Source organism: Rattus rattus, chromosome 3 (assembly GCF_011064425.1).
Source record: "Rattus rattus isolate New Zealand chromosome 3, Rrattus_CSIRO_v1, whole genome shotgun sequence".
In the NCBI taxonomy this organism is placed as follows: Eukaryota; Metazoa; Chordata; class Mammalia; order Rodentia; family Muridae; genus Rattus; species Rattus rattus.
The window spans coordinates 170,491,811-170,508,306 of record NC_046156.1 but is presented as its reverse complement, the minus strand read 5'-3'; the positions used below and the strand labels follow the sequence as shown (position 1 = coordinate 170,508,306).

At 41.7% G+C, this 16,496-nt stretch overlaps 1 protein-coding gene across 4 annotated transcripts in view; it reads left to right on the top strand.

The window, feature by feature from the left end:
- The window catches only part of Prlr (prolactin receptor), a 169,088-nt gene that overhangs the window by 36,114 nt on the left and 116,478 nt on the right, over nucleotides 1–16,496 (top strand). For 2 of the 4 annotated variants that reach the window (XM_032898790.1, XM_032898785.1), the window contains exon 1: nucleotides 4,033–4,167. The exons of the other annotated variants lie outside the window; for them this stretch is intronic. The gene's annotated coding sequence lies outside the window, so the exon portion shown is untranslated. Of the gene's footprint in view, nucleotides 1–4,032; nucleotides 4,168–16,496 lie in introns of those variants that run through there. 4 annotated transcript variants of the gene reach the window in all.

Below are 16,496 nucleotides of genomic sequence, written 5' to 3'. Positions count from 1 at the left end.
GGCTTACCTTCTGCTCCCTCCAAGATTAGACCCTTAGGTCTTTCTCTCACGATCTGAGCAGGTGGGGACCGGAGACTGTACCAAATGATTGAAGAAGTGAGAGGAACATTAAGCTGAGTTAATTCTTCACTGGGACCTAATTAAGGACTCATTTCCAGATTAAAGCCATCGGACCAATCTGAAAAATAGCCCCAAAGAGAGGAGTTGACCCTGTCCTTAATATGTAGAGATAGAAAATTAGAAAAATAAATAAAAAACAAAAATTATCCTTTCATACATTTCTAAAGAGTATATTTGTCATGTATCTCAAGTAAATGGGCAGGGCCAGCCTTACTTCCTCACCGACTTGAGACTTTTGACTGCTCATCTTGGCATCCATTCTTAAGACAAGTGGTTCACAATGAGTTAAAATAAAATAAGGCAAGACATCCAGGTCAGAAGGAAGTGGCTTCCAAGACCTTCACCTCTATGTCCTTCAAATGGACCTGTGTCCCCCTACTTTATGTTAAAATCCTAGGCACGATATGTTGTCAGCCTTAGAGACTGATAAATAATAGAAAGTGCTGTTTGGGGACAGCGTCCTCATCACAGAGGTCCAGAAAATACTTTCATCTCTGTCTGCCTCATGAGAATACAAGAAGCCCCCAGACTGCATCCTGGGAGACAACCCACGGCTTCCAGTTCTATATTTGCTTGCTTTCTCTGCCTTTCATAGAAACAATTGTTTTCTCCCACTTGCGACTCCTCTCTCACCAGGCGAAACAGGCCAAGGTCAAACCAGTTTCACATTTCAATGCAATTTTGTAATATCTTCCAATTAGGGCCACAGTGGGAGACACCACAAAGGGAAGGACAGGATTTCTCTCAAATACTACTGAAAATAACACATCTTGGTGGCCAGAGCCATGGGCAGACAAAGGTATTGGGCATTTCTCCTCTGGTTAGCAAAACTCAGTTGAGTTCTTGTGTTTCTCTCAAGAAACCAGTGGGTGGGTTAGGTAGATCCTCCAAACCTGCCCATCTCCCTCAGAAAACGTAGAGCCATTCTCCCAGTACTGTGAATATTTGCTGTGCCTTGACATACTTTCATGGGAGAAGAGACAGAAGCAAAGGTTCTGTCCTTCACGATGCCATCTCTCCGCTCAGCCTCAATCAGTCACGATAATCCTCAAGGTGACTAGAAGAAAAGGAGGGGCTAGTGACCTCCGAGGAAAGAGTTTGGCACAAGCGGCTTGAGGGAGACTGTTGTGATGTTCGGCCATCCCCTCTTGGGCACGTGCAGCTCCTACCACAGCTAACCTTCACACCTGGTGCTCCAGAGACAAAGGTAAGTGCCGCAGCTGTGCGGAGCCTGGGGCCTAGTGAGCCTAGCGTGAGAACCTCCATCTTCGAGAGCTGTCTGCTCAGGAAAGATGATGTCCCCTGGGCCCACTTAGCCCCCTGGGGGATGGGACTGTTTTCCTTGCTAGCTTCTTTCCGTGTGAGGAAGAAGTGATTTGTGAGAAGCTGAGGAACGTGGAATTGCTTATGCTTGGGGAAGTTATGCTTTGGAGAATTCCTTCTAGAGTCCCAGCTGTCCTGAAATATCTCAGAATGTGACTGTCCTATAGAGCCCCCCTTCCTCTGTGTGAGTCTGGGCAGGCAGCACACTCATTAGAAACTATGGGGAAGCAGGTCTGTTTTTAAATTTCCTTTTCATGTTCTCTTTGACCTCCTTTCCCATTCTTTCCGTATCCACTGTTGTTTTGCTATCCAGAAAACCTAGTGAGTTCTCACGGCTGACAAGACTGAGCTGGTGTTTCTATGGAGTCCAGGTTCATGGTAGGCCTGTTGCATATGGCCCCAGAATGACGTGCTCTCTTGCTCTTTATTTATCAGAGCTTGTGAATCATAGGACCTAGTGGACTACACTTCCAAAAACCTTTAGTCTTTGTTAGTTTTCAGTTAGCATACAAACTGTTTCAGAATGACATTCTCAGATAGATAGATAGATAGATAGATAGATAGATAGATAGATAGATAGATAGATAGATAGATAGATGATAGATAGATAGATGATTAATAGATAGATAGATAGATAGATAGATAGATAGATAGATAGATAGATAGATAGATAGATAGATAGATGATAGACAGATAAATAATTTTACTTAGCTTAATTTTACCATATTAGTCTCTCTTGTCCCCCTTCACCCTCCTGATAATCTTCCTTCCCACAAACAATTCCTCTTCTAGTTCCATGTCATAAATATGAACACATTCTCATATAGACCCCTTTTACTTTCATATTAACTATTCTTTTTTTATTGTGGGAGGGGAGGGCATGCATGTCCCACAATGTGCACATAAAAGTCAGCTGACCACTCTTCAGAGTTAGTTCTCTCCTGCCACCTTGTGGGACCCAGGGTTCAAACCCAGGTCATCTGACCCATACCAAAGGGCCTCTAACCACTGATCCAAGTCACCAGGCTTATTCAGTTTTTTCCCTCTTGATTCTGCATATGAGAAAAAAAAAACATGTAGTATTGCTTTTTCTAAATGTGGCTTCTTTGATTTATTTGCCTCTCTAGTTAGTTCCATCTGGCATACAAACTGTTTCAGAATGATATTCTCGGATGGATAGATAGATAGATAGATAGATAGATAGATAGATAGATAGACAGATAGATAATGGATAGATAGATAGATAGATAGATAGATAGATAGATAGATAGATGAGAGACGATGATAGATAGACAGATGATAGATAGATAGATAGATAGATAGATAGATAGATAGATAGATAGATAGATAGATAGATAGATAGATAGAGACAGAGAGATGATAGATGCATTTCACTTTTTACACGTGAATACAACTCTGCTAGGTCTATGTGCCACATTTGCTCTATCCAGTCATTTGCTGGTGGACACCCACACTGGTTCCATACCTTTACTACTGTAAATAGTGCTACATGAACAGGAATGTGCAAGCTATCTATCTGATGTGCTGCCTCAGATTTCTTCAGGTATATACCCAGGAACGGTACAAGTTAGACATATGGTCATTCATTTGGTTGCTGATGGCCCTCCATGCTGATTTCTATATGGTTCCTCTGCTTTACATGTCCAACAGTAAAGTATGAACATCTCTTCCCCTACACATCTGCTCCAGAATTTACTGTGGTTTTGATTTTGTTTTCAGCCATTGTGTATACAGTGGGATGGAATCTCAGTTCTGTTTGTTGGTTGGTCTGTTGTTTTGAGATAGGGTCTTCTGTAGCCCAGAATGACTTAATGTGCAGTGCATAGACTGTAGACCAGGCTAGCCTCTCCCTGATGCTCATGCATAGTTCTCCTAATTGTTATTATCATACATGTATGTAACAAACCTGGCTTCCTTGCAGCTTTCTGAAGTTTTTTACTTTAGATTTATTTATTTTATTTTTATGTGTATGAATGTTTGCCTATATGTATGAACATGTGTATGTGTATGCCACATATGTGCCTGGTACCTGCAGAGGTCAGAAGAGGTTGTCGCATCTCCTGGAACTGGAGTAAAAGATGGTTGTGAACCACTATGTAGAAGCTGAAAATTATATCTGAGTCTCCCACAAGAGTGTGCATGCTCATAACTGCTAAGCCATCTCTACAGTCTTAATAAATAGTTTTGATTTACATTTTCTGATGGCTAATTCAAAAATTTTTTGAATTCTTTCTATATTTTAAATGCATAAAGATTTATAATTGACAAGGATTTTCTCTCAAAGATCCTGAAAATCGGTGCTTTCCCTCCAGAGCTGTTGTGCTTAAAGCTTGATAAAAACTGAAGTCCTTTCCTATCAGACACGTGTGAGCAAGCTTTCCCTGAGCCACAAGCTATATCACAGGAAACTATCTGAATCAAAATGTGTTCTCGTGATTTTAATTAAGGAATTGTCCTGTGTTCCCTGTCCCTATGAGTGAGTGCTGATAGCACTCCTCCATACCTTAGCATGTAAGTCAATCATTAACAACGGTTGTACTTTTCACTGGGTTGTAAAGAATAAGAAGTCAGAGCTACAGAAATCTCCTTTCTTGAGATAGGCAGTGGAGAGAAGAGTTCCACTTGCCTGTAAGCTTCATAACCAATATGTAGCAGGCTGCAGTCCAACACGCAGGGACATGTTCAAACAGAGGAGAGTCACAGGTAAGGAGTGCGGGTCTGTTTCTGATTCTCTATCCATTCTGATATTTTACCTCTCACCTTTCCAATCTGTGGACTAAAAATGAACAGGGGCATGGTGTGATTACCATATTAGTGGTGGAAATCACTGTATGGATGGACCTGCATTTTAACAAGAGATGGGCAGTGTAACTGTTTGTTAACTTACAAAACCAAGCCAAGACACTTCTGATTCCTTCAAGACCCAGCGTTCCAGAGAGAAAATGTGTGTCAGTTACAGGATCAAAGATCAGTTCAACAGCACAGTGGTCACATGTCAGACCAGTCCTTAGGGAAGATAAAGATGAATTAGTGTGGGCTTGGGAACATCTCCAGATCCTCCTCAAAGGCAAAGAAAGGTTAGATGGTAAATTTAAAAGAATCACTACAAACTACACCAAAGGAAGGTCTGGGTGAGCTATGCTTCTTTTATTTATTTATTTATTTTTATTTTTTTGACAGACTTTGGTTTTTTTATAATAGTCTGTTTCAAAATAAATTTGTCTTCTTCAGAAAGTTTCCAGATACTCTGCTCTCTAAATGGCTTTCTTCTGCCATTACGTGTGACTCTCTTATGACATATTTATGACGATGAACCAACATTAATGTACCACTATCTACTTAAGCTCTTACTTCATTTACATTAGGGTTGAGTATTTGTCTCAGCTATTTTATGGGTTTTAACAAATGCATGATGACACATTACTGACTTGTACAAAATGTTTCCACAATCCTAAAAGTCCTATGTCCTACCTAGTCCTCTTTTCCTACTCTCCTTTCAAACCCCTAACAACCTGATTCTATGGCTTTACTCCATGTCCTAAATTATCACGTGGTTAGAATTAAGCAGCATATGGTCTTTTCAGATTGGCTTGAGCTAGTCATATGCTTTTGAGTTTTCTCTGCATCTTTCTGTGGCCCAATAATATGGCAACTGTATCCATTTGGGCAGATATTTTAGCATGGCAAGCAGTAGAAACAATAAAAGGGGTGAGTTAGAAACTGACAATAATATAGACTTAATAGAATCAAGAAAAACAGAGATTTTAACGAAGTGGAAAAACTAGCTAGAAAAATGAACTCAGATGTCTATGCTGGAATAGAGAAGAGCTCTGGTTCTAGAGGCCAAAGGTCATAGAGTGGAGCCAGCCCTTGTTTAAGCAGATGCAGTGGGAGACACATTGCCTTCAACCTGAGAGCCCAACACACGGAAGGCATCCCATAATGTTTCCTGAACCAACGAAATGCCAAGACTTTTTCTAAAAAACGAAGCTTCCTCAAGATACCAGCTTATCGACTCAGAAGCCCTATGCGAGCCATCTCAGGCAAGCTGTAGCTATCTGGTCAGATGAGCTTCTGCATGCCATGAGATAAGAAAATATTCCCTTGATAACCTTTATTTGACCTTGGCTTATGAAATGTCTGAATATAAGCAAAGAACTCATGTTTCAACCTAATCACAGAAGTATCACAAACAATTTCCATGCAACGAGAAAAAAAGGCTACGAGAGGAAGATGAGTCAGCTATGCCTTCGAGTGCTTGCCACATTCTAGAGCAGAGAACGTTCAGGCAACAGTATCAGTAGTGCATGCAATGATATAGGAGCCTAGTCTGAGGGGATGCACCTTACAGCATGGCTGTGTAGCTGTCCAGGAAAACTGATGGGCCAGCTGGGGCTTGCAGAACCCAAAGAAACCTGCAAGTTACCAACTCAGTGATGCTAACATGCAAAAAAAAAAAAAAAAAAAAAACAAAAGAAATAAAAAAAAAAACAACAACAGCAAAAAACCTAATTACCCAGAGCAATCAGTGTATTGGTTCAAAATCATTGACTTCTTAAAACCAGGTTCTCTACCAAAGCATTTAGCATTGGTGGTCCTTCATACCAGATTCATTTCTTACTGTGTGATGAAAATGGGGAATTGACCAGGCATGAAGGTAGGGCCTTGTGCTTTGGAACTGGTCATGTCCTCTGCTCAGTTGGCTTACACGCTCAGCACAAGCTAGACAACACCAGAGGATTTTCTACAGAAGGTAAAAAATCTTGGAACTGCTTTACCCAAAAGCTATTCTGTAGAATGGAACTCATCCACAGATTTACAACTTATTCCTTGTCTCTATTTATGCTTATACAACAAGAGGACTTGACTTATCACTATAGACAGTTAATAATGGATAGTGGACGTGGAGGCATTGGAATAAGTAAAGTGTAGCTCTCGACCCCACTCAAAGCTCCTGGATGGGAATACTTGGAGGAGAAGGAGGTGTCTATGTGAAGGAGAGCCTAGACTGATTCTCTGTGCCCACCTACTGATCTAGAGCTCTTCAGTGCACTAGGCAATAGAGCAGCTCAAGCAACTTCTGTGTAATGAGAAATGAGAGGAGAATCAGACTCTGATTCCAAGAAAGCATCAGTTTGTAGAGCAGCTGCCCCTTCTAATGCATCAGCTTCTATCCACTTCTGCTTGACTGGTTGGTCTCTAGAGCATCTCCTGTACATAGGGTCCCTGACACAGGAGCAAGCAGTCCCTAGGCTAAAGCCTCAGTGACAAGGTAGTTATCTAGCTTGTGCAAAGCACTGGACTCATTTTCAGAACCTGGGGGAAATCTAGACTTCCCAATTTTTAAAAATGTTTTGATGATTTCATACATCTATTAAGGAATTTTTGTCATTTTCACGTGAGGACACATTTCCCCTCTTGTCTCTCCCTTCTCCTGCTGGAGATTTTCTCAACTAGTGTCCCACTTTCATGTCCTCTTTCCCTGTGTGTATGGTGCTACACGGTTTACTCCAAATTTTTCTGCAAGAAATGTACATCACAAGACATTGTTTTCAAGGAAGTAACCAAAGAGAGCATCCATCTTACTTCCTTACTCATTCACGTTTTCTTTATGTCTAGAAGAGAATAATCATGAAAAATCTAGGGCCAAGTCCAGCATTTGGGAGTAGGGGGAAGGAAGAAAAGGCAAGGTACTGTGTCCTGGGAATATAACTTATTCTCCAGACAAGCCTTCTTCATAGTCTTCCCATGCACATTTTCTCCGTGATTTTTCAGAACCCTTCCTAGACCTCATTCTTTTTTTTTTTTTTTTTATTAACTTGAGTATTTCTTATATAAATTTGAGTGTTATTCCTTTCCCGGTTTCGGGCAAACATCCCCTCCCCTCCCCTTCTTTATGGGTGTTCCCCCTCCCCATCCTCCCCCTCTTGCCGCCTCCCCCCAACAATCTAGTTCACTGGGGTTCAGTCTTAGCAGGACCCAGGGCTTCCCCTTCCACTGGTGCTCTTACTAGGATATTCATTGCTACCTATGAGGTCAGAGTCCAGGGTCAGTCCATGTATAGTCTTTAGGTAGTGGCTTAGTCCCTGGAAGCTCTGGTTGCTTGGCATTGTTGTTCATAAGGGGTCTCGAGCCCCTTCAAGCTCTTCCAGTTCTTTCTCTGATTCCTTCAACGGGGGTCCTATTCTCAATTCAGTGGTTTGCTGCTGGCATACGCCTCTGTGTTTGCTGTATTCTGGCTGTGTCTCTCGGGAGAGATCTACATCCGGCTCCTGTCAGCCTGCACTTCTTTGCTTCATCCATCTTGTCTAATTGGGTGGCTGTATATGCATGGGCCACATGTGGGGCAGGCTCTGAATGGGTGTTCCTTCTGTCTCTGTTTTAATCTTTGCCTCTCTATTTCCTGCCAAGGGTATTCTTGTTCCCCTTTTAAAGAAGGAGTGAAGCATTCACATTTTGATCATCCGTCTTGATTTGTTCTAGGCATCTAGGGTAATTCAAGCATTTGGGCTAATAGCCACTTATCAATGAGTGCATACCATGTGTGTTTTTCTGTGATTGGGTTACCTCACTCAGGATGATATTTTCAGTTCAACCATTTGCCTCTGAATTTCATAAAAGTCGTTGTTTTTGATAGCTGAGTAATATTCCATTGTGTAGATGTACCACATTTTCTGTATCCATTCCTCTGTTGAAGGGCATCTGGGTTCTTTCCAGCTTCTGGCTATTATAAATAAGGCTACGATGAACATAGTGGAGCACGTGTCTTTTTATATGTTAGCATCTTTTGGGTATATGCCCAAAGAGAGGTATAGCTGGATCCTCAGGCAGTTCAATGTCCAATTTTCTGAGAAACCTCCAGACTGATTTCCAGAATGGTTGTACCAGTCTGCAATCCCACCAACAATGGAGGAGTGTTCCTCTTTCTCCGCATCCTCGCCAGCATCTGCTGCCTAGACCTCATTCTTTTGACCTTATTTTATGCCCTTCTCTCCAGACTGTTATTACTCAGAGGCATACTCAGGAGATATTTATGTATCTCTCTATAGTAAATGAAAAGCATCAGTGTAGGACTCAGGGTCCTCCATGGGACATGGAGAGGATTCAAAGAGGAAAGCACAAGGCAGAGAACGTCAGGAGATGGACACCCTCTTCCACAGGAGTTCTTCACTTTTAGGGGCAATAAAGGACAGACACTTGAGCAGAAAGTAGCACAGTATCCTCCGTATTTATAAAGTTAAACTCTAGGCCTTTTGACCATCCATATGTTCCCTCCATGTGGGTTAATCAACCACCAATTAAATAACAGGATAGGCCTTGGCAACACAAAGGTGGATGAAGTATCCCTTTTTCCCAAAGAGCTAGTGTGTGAGATTGGCTCACGGGCCCATAATGGTGGCAAAAAGTATGATGACCTGGGACCACATCACAAAAACTTGTAATGAGATCTGATCAAGAGGTCCTGGGATCACACTGCGATAGATGGTAGAGCGCCTCAGTACCAAATTAAAGATGAAGCTGAGAGGAAGATGCCTATGGAGAGCATTATCCTGGAAAGAGAAGCCCAGAGAGCAGAGAACAGAAATACAGAGGCAACACAGTGGTAGCTGGAAGAGTGCAGATCAAATAAAGGAAATTGTGATGTTTGTCTTGGGAAGATGTGAGACTTGGAGCAGAGGTAGGGCCAGCCCTCTGCATGGACTCAGGCCATGCAAGAAGATTGAGACTGAGGAAAAGGATCCGAGCATTGCAGACAGAGGAGGCACGTGGGGAGATTTGCATTTGCAGAAGGAAAGGTCTGCATGGAATGTGAAGAGTAGTTTAACAGAGACAAGACAGAAGACGTGGAGAACACGTGGGAGGCTGTTGAAATGAAGTGGTTTGGAAACTGTGTTCCTAAGAAGTCTCTGTCGCCTCAGGGTTCCTGATGACGGACCTGTGAGATTTTCTTGAAAGAGCTCATTCATTAATCACATCACTTCTGTGGTATTAGTAACTATCGTGGCTTTATTTTACATTGACAGTACTATCATGTAAATACTCCTTCCTGATAAGGGCCAGCCTCCCTCTGCATTTGTCAATGCCAAGGCTCAGGAATGCAGCTACCTGGCATTTCTTCCCTGCCTCTGTGAAGTGAAGTTTTCTCTTTGATTATCAGTAGACATGCAATTGCCTTGATGCTTGTTCTTGCACAGAGGAAGAAAGTAACTGCCAGTGAAACTCTTTTTGTGTGTTTATCTCCTACTGCAGTGTCATCGGTTAGGCTTCATTTCAAACCTAAGATTGTTCAAGCCTAAGTAGAATTAGTTTTAAATGCTGTCTTTAAAGAAAGAATGTGTTAGAGAAAAGTGCTTGACACCTGTCAGTGTGTGGCATGAGTGCATCACTCACTGCTGTAATCAAGTCTAAAAAGAACATCATCTCTACTAGTTTGCTGGGTCTGCCAGAGCAAAGCCTAGCAAACTGGAGGGTCTTAAATGACAGAAAGATATTGCAGTTGGGAAGCCAGGAAACAGAAATCATGGTAATCAGGGTAGCAAGACTGGGTCTCTTCTGAGGTCCGTGAAGAAGAATCTGTCCCACATCTTTCTCCTTGCTCCTAGTGAAAATCTGTTGCACTCTTTGATCCATAGAAAGATCACCCTTGCCTCTTTTTTTTCTCATGCTGACATGGTTCTCTCTCTCTCTCTCTCTCTCTCTCTCTCTCTCTCTCTCTCTCTCTCTCTCTCGTGTATGTGTGTGTATCTGTCTATCTGTCTGTCTGTCTTGATCTGTCTCTCTTTCTCTCTCTGGGGGAAGGTGCATCTTTGTCAGTAAGAACCCATATGTCTAAACCTAGCTGTCCCATTTTAATAAGTTAGATTGAAGCAAAGCCCATTGTAATGGGCTCCTCTTAGCTGTTTCCATCTGTGATGACCTTATTTCCAAATAATATCCAATTCTGAGAGGTCAAGTGTTCAGATTTCAGCATAAGAATTGGTTGTACATTGACAAATACAATTCAGTCCAAATACCACCTAATATGATTTCAAAATTAAGTAAGTTACCTTCTATTTAAAAAAAACCTTGAAGAGCTCACCATTTCCTTTACCATTTCTTTCTTGAGGGATTTGAAATTCTTGTCATACAGATCTCTCACTTGCTTGGTTAAAGTCACACCGAGGTATTTTATATTATTTGTGGCTCTTGTGAAGCGAGTTGTTTCCCTCGTTTCTTGCTTAACCCATTTCTCATTTGTATAAAGGAAGGCTACTGATTTGTTTAATTTTATATCCAGCTACTTTAGAATTAAAGAGAATTTAATTAGAATTAAAGAGAGCCAATCTTGCTACCCTGATTACCTTGATTTCTGTTTCCTGGCTTTCCAACTGCCATATCTTTCTGTCATTTAAGACCCTCCAGTTTGCTAGGCTTTGCTCTGGCAGGCCCAGCAAACTAGTAGAGATGATGTTATTTTTAGACTTGATCACAGCAATGAGTGGTGCACTCATGCACATACTGACAAGTGTCAAGCACTTTTCTCTAATTCTCTGGTATGTATACTACCATATCATCTGCAAACAGTGATGCATGCCCTTCTTCTTTGCCAATTTGTATCCCCTTGATCTCCTTTTGTTGTCTTATTGCTCTGGCTAGAACTTCAAGTGCTATAATGAATAGATACAGGGAGAGTGGGCATCCTTGTCTTGCTCCTGATTTTAGTGGCACTGCTTCAAGTATCTCTCTATTTAATTTGATATTGACTGTTGGTTTGCTGTATATTGCTTTTATTATGTTTAGGTATGGCCCTTGAATTCCTGATCTCTCAAATACTTTTAACATGAACGGGTGTTGTATTTTCTCGAATGCTTTTTCAGCATCTAATGAAATGATTACATGATTTTTTCTTTGAGTTTGTTTATACAGTGGATTACGTTAATGGATTTTCATATATTGAATCAACCTTGCATCCCAGGGATGAAGTCTAATGGATCACAGTGAATGATGGTTTTGATGTGCTCTTGGATTCGGTTTGCAAGAATTTTATTGAATACTTTTGCATTGATGTTCATAAGAGAAATTGGTCTGAAGTTCTCCTTTTTTGTTGTGTCCTTGTGTGGTTTAGGTAATGGAGTAATTGTTGCTTCATTGAAGGAACTAAGTAGTGTTCTTTCTGCTTCTATTTTATGGAATAGTTTGAAGAGTGTTTTGGTATTAGCTCTTCTTTGGAAGTCTGGTAGAATTCTGCAGTAAAGCTACCTGGCCCTGGGCTTTTTTGTTTGTTTGTTTGGAGATTTTTAATGACTTCTTCTATTTCTTTAGAGACTATGGGCCTGTTTAGATAGTTTACTTGCTCTTGATTTAACTTCGGTACATGGTATTTGTCTAGAAAGTTATCCATTTCATCTAGATTTTCCAATTTTGTTGCGTATAGGCTTTCATTCTTACTGTACTGGTTGAGGATTGTTTTGTGACCAATTATATGGTCAATTTTGGGGAAGGTACCATGAGGTGCTGAGAAGAAGGTATGTTCTTTTATTTTTGGTGAAATGTTTGGTATATATCTGTTAAATCCATTTGGTTCATAACCTTTATTAGTTTCACTGTCTCTGTTTAATTTCTGTTTTAATGACCTGTCCATTAGTGAGAGTGTGGTGTTGAAGTCTCCCACTATTACTGTGTGGGTTTAATGCGTTTTGAGCTTTAGTAAAGTTTCTTTTATGAATGTGGGTGCCAGGATAGGAGAGTACATTGACATACAACTGATTTTCAGTTGTCACTGAAAGCTTGTAGTTTGGGTCAGCTGGGTCAGAGCCTGTGAAATGAAGGCACTATGTCCTCCTGAAGCACCCCGCCAAAAAATCAATCATTCAACATTTGAGCCTTGTCCATATAGGCCAAGCTAGGACCACCATACTAAGCCTTAGAATGTCACTATAATGTGTCCTGGATAGGAACACAGGCCTCCTAGGGGAGTAGCTGACGTGAATCAAAGTGTTTACTCACCCCAGATCGCTTTGTAAAAATAAATAAGGGATGTTGATTTTTTGTGCAGATGGTTAAACAAATCTGGTGGGCCAAAATGAGTTCTAGGAATAAAGAATATCAGAGGGCAAAGCTGCTGAAGACAGCAAGAGCTGCACCTGGCCAACGTTGTGGCATAGTCCCTGGCAGGTGTGTGTGACTCTTTCAGGGGACTACTGTGCCAGGAGAATAAGAACACTTGCCTGGCAAAGAGGGAAGGTGACTCAAGGGGGCAAAGTCAAGCGAGCTGGATTCTAGGGAAACATAGAAGAGTAATCATCCAGAGAGGGGCTCTGGTGGAGCTCACTAGCCATTGACTGTTCTTTCCAGAAGTCTGGACTTCCTGACCTACAAGGCCTCTCAAGGTATGGAGTTCTCTTCTTCTGGAATTCCTCTATCTACTTTCCCTGATGCTTGGGAAGACTTCTGATTTGAGCTGGAAAATACTTCTCTGGAAGGCAAGAATGCCCTGATTCTATTGTCCAAAAGCAATATGACCTTGGAGAAGTAGCTGAAGTTTTCTGGACTCAATGTCTTGCTTCATTTTCTGAGAGGCTTTGGATGCTGGAAATCATGGGCTCTTCTAGGTGAAATGATTCTTAGAAATCTAGCCCAGTTTTGTGGCTGAAGACACTAATGCTGAATTGAGAGATTTAGTTATTGTTATGAACCTAATCTGTTAAAGGAAGGTACCTAAAACTTGAATATCTTCTTTCTCACCAAGAACTAATTCCGCAAAGGCCCTGACACCAATGTAGGTGTCAGAAGCCTACATTTGCTCCTCCTGAGAATCCTCTGAAGCACATAGTCTTATTCCTCTTTCAGACTTGTGTAAACTGGTTCCCCCAATGGCTTCCTGCTGCTGAGGAAAAAGTCAGAACCTTACATGTCACACACATTTCCTGCTGCCTCCATTTACCCTCCTGCAGTCCTGGCTGCATACCTCCATAGATTCCCTCTTTCTAACTGGCTTCAAGCTGAGTAGAAGCAAGGATCTGATTGTTGGGAGTGGGTAGGCTCATTAGAGGGTACAGAGAGACAGGCAAGAATACTTATTCCAAGCAATATTCTGTTTCCCAAGGGAAACTCCTCTCCAATGGATGAAAGATATTATTATGTGAGAATTGTTTTATGATCTGATACCAGGAATTTAAATGATCTGATGTGGAATAGAGTGCAGGGATATGATAGCCCAGGTTGGGTAGGAGCTAACTGGATGTTCTGCAGTGATCTACTTCTCTTGACCCAACATCCTCCTCCTGCCCTCCCTCACTTATCTTTGTCTTAGAGGGCCAGGTGCATGAGTACAGGATCCCCAGTCAGTATTAGCCCCTCTCAAAAATCTAAGCGAGAAGTTGCCTCCTCTGTGTGACTAAGTTACACCTTCCAGGGTGATCTGGCTTCTATGTCCCAGTTAGATGGTTTGGTGTTGGCAGCATATTATAGCTTACTTTAAGGATAATTTAAGTTATTTGTCCTCCCCTGTTTTTTTGAAACAAGGTCTCTCATTGAACCTGGACCAATTTGCCCACATCATCTAATCAAGTCCCTGGCAATCTTCTGTTTCCACCTGCCCAGGCCTAGGATCAAAGGCGTGTGCCCCTACTGTGGTCTTATAGATAGATGTTTGCAGATGCAGAACTTATGTCCTCTTGCTTTGTGCAGCACGCACATTACAGATGAAGCTGTCGCCCCATCTCTTAATTATTTTCTTCATTCAAATATCATCCAAATGTATCTGTGATAGTATAAATGAATGAGTTACCATTTCCCTTTCTCACACTAAGCCTTTGAAATCCAGGATCAATTTCACACTGACAGTGTACCCTTCAATAATTCCAGATATATTTCAGATGTAGTCTTTTGCCATCCAGGACAGCACATTGTTACAGGGATTTGTGCTTTGAGCCCTGTGGTATCTAAGGTACTTTTCAACCCAGATCTTTAATGTGTCAGTGAGCAGTGACACAGTTGGAAACACTTGTTCTGTTTTGGGGATTCCAAGCAAAATGAGCAGGAAAACAGTGACCATTCCCTGGCTAGTCCCTCCCCAGAAGCTTCAATGCTCTAGTGTCAGGCAGCTTTCCAGACTGCTCTAGTCCCTTGACAGGCTTCCAATGCTAGTTCTCAGCAATGAGACACCTGCCTTCTCTTGGTAGAGTTCCAGTGTTAATTATTAACAAACAAATCCACAGTTCACCACAGCAAGATGTCACCGTAAGGCTACCAACTTTCCTAGAACATGTCCAAAAGGACTTTGTTCCCACTGGGTTCCTAGTCTGAGTCCAGAACAGTGTATACAAAAACAACGGGGGTGGTATTTTTATTAGAAGAACTCCAAGCTACTAATCCTAGAGAACACATTTGGAAGCTTTCTCTAGGAAAGTAGGTGTTCCTATTTGACCTTCAACCAGGGATGAAGAAAATCACAGTTCCCTAAGAGGAAACTGGAGTAGCCTTCCCTGACCTCTGGAATATTAGAAGATAATTTTACCCATTGCGTGCAGCAACTGTAAAGAAGGGCAAGCTTTCAGGAGGCTTGATTTGCTAATGACATAGACCCAAAAGAGTGAAATTCACACACCCTGGATTTTAGAATGGAGGGGAAGTGGGAATTTTGTCGTTCTAGAATATGCATGAGGCCTCTGAAGTGCAGACAAGGGTAGAGCCTAGAGAAGGAAACTAAGAAGTACAGATTGCTTCCCACCCAAGGAGAACTGGGTACCCAAAACTTTTCTAAAACCTCTCTAGGAGTTCCTTCACATTTTGTTTATGTGAAACGAAGCTTTTCCCAATGATGTGATGTGACTTTGGCCTAAGTCACATCAAAGTATTGTCACTCTAAACTAGGATTCATTTGTTGTGTAGTTACGGTGTGTCTCCAGAAAACTCAACAGCTACTCAATTTCTCCAAGTGCAGAGCCCTGTGACTCACTCGGGGTGGGTGTGAGGGTCCTTGCCTTATGGGGAAGATGGAATAAACACAGGCAAGGTGCTGAGACGTCTATTACACCAGCCTGTGAGTCCTGCCATTGCTCAGGTAGCTTCTTTGGCCTGAAGACAGTGAGGTCCGGGTAGGGCCATTCTCCCAGGCAGAGACAATGTCCAACTGTCTATGTAATAGGTACCAGGATCTTGCCAAATCTGACCATCCTAGTCCACCAGGATTGTTGATTTGGTTTTAACCTTTAACTTAAAACAAATGCTCCTCTGTAGGAAAAACTTTTAATTAGCTGATAATCTGACAATTATCAGGACGTCAATGTCGTCATCAGCATTTAAAAGACCAAAGTCTTATGAGGGAGGGCACACAAATACACAAAGGCCAAGTTGCTGATGCCTTAGGACTCGGCCCATATACTCTGATGGCCATCTGTCATGTAGACGTAAACATTATTGACTGATTTTTCTGTTACAAATACTACAGAATTCAGGTCATTTGGTGACTGCCAGGTTTCAGTTGGGAAAAAAATCATTTTGAAAATTATTCAGTTCAGAAGAAGTTGAAACTCTTCAAAACCCATGTTGTCTTGATGTTTGCAGCCACTAATTATTCCATAATCCTGAGGTTGTGTCACTGTCCAGTAATGGGCTCTGAACCGAAAGCAAAGTGATCATGCGCTAATATGTGCTCAGTCCCAAGCAATCTAATTCATTTATTCCCTGTGCCTCTTCCTCCAATAAGAACCCAGGAGTAGGAAACACACCTATATCCTGAAGACCCTGTTTACTATGTTCAGGAGCTCCTTAGACTTGATGAAATTAAAGACAAACTGAGCACAATATGATGACATCCTCTAGAGGGAGACCTGGGCCTGGAATCAGGATGCTCTCTGGTCGTAGGAGGCATGCTGTGGGCTAGTATGCTTAAGTAGAGAACATGAAGATGAAGACCAAGGCTGATTCAAAGCCTTTTATTGGTGAGGTACCTCTAACAAGGTACATTTGCCAACTTAAAGTGTGTTCAGTGAAGGACTCCTAGGAAACAGACTGAGGAGCCTAGAAACTCTGAGGAGTTAGGATGTTTC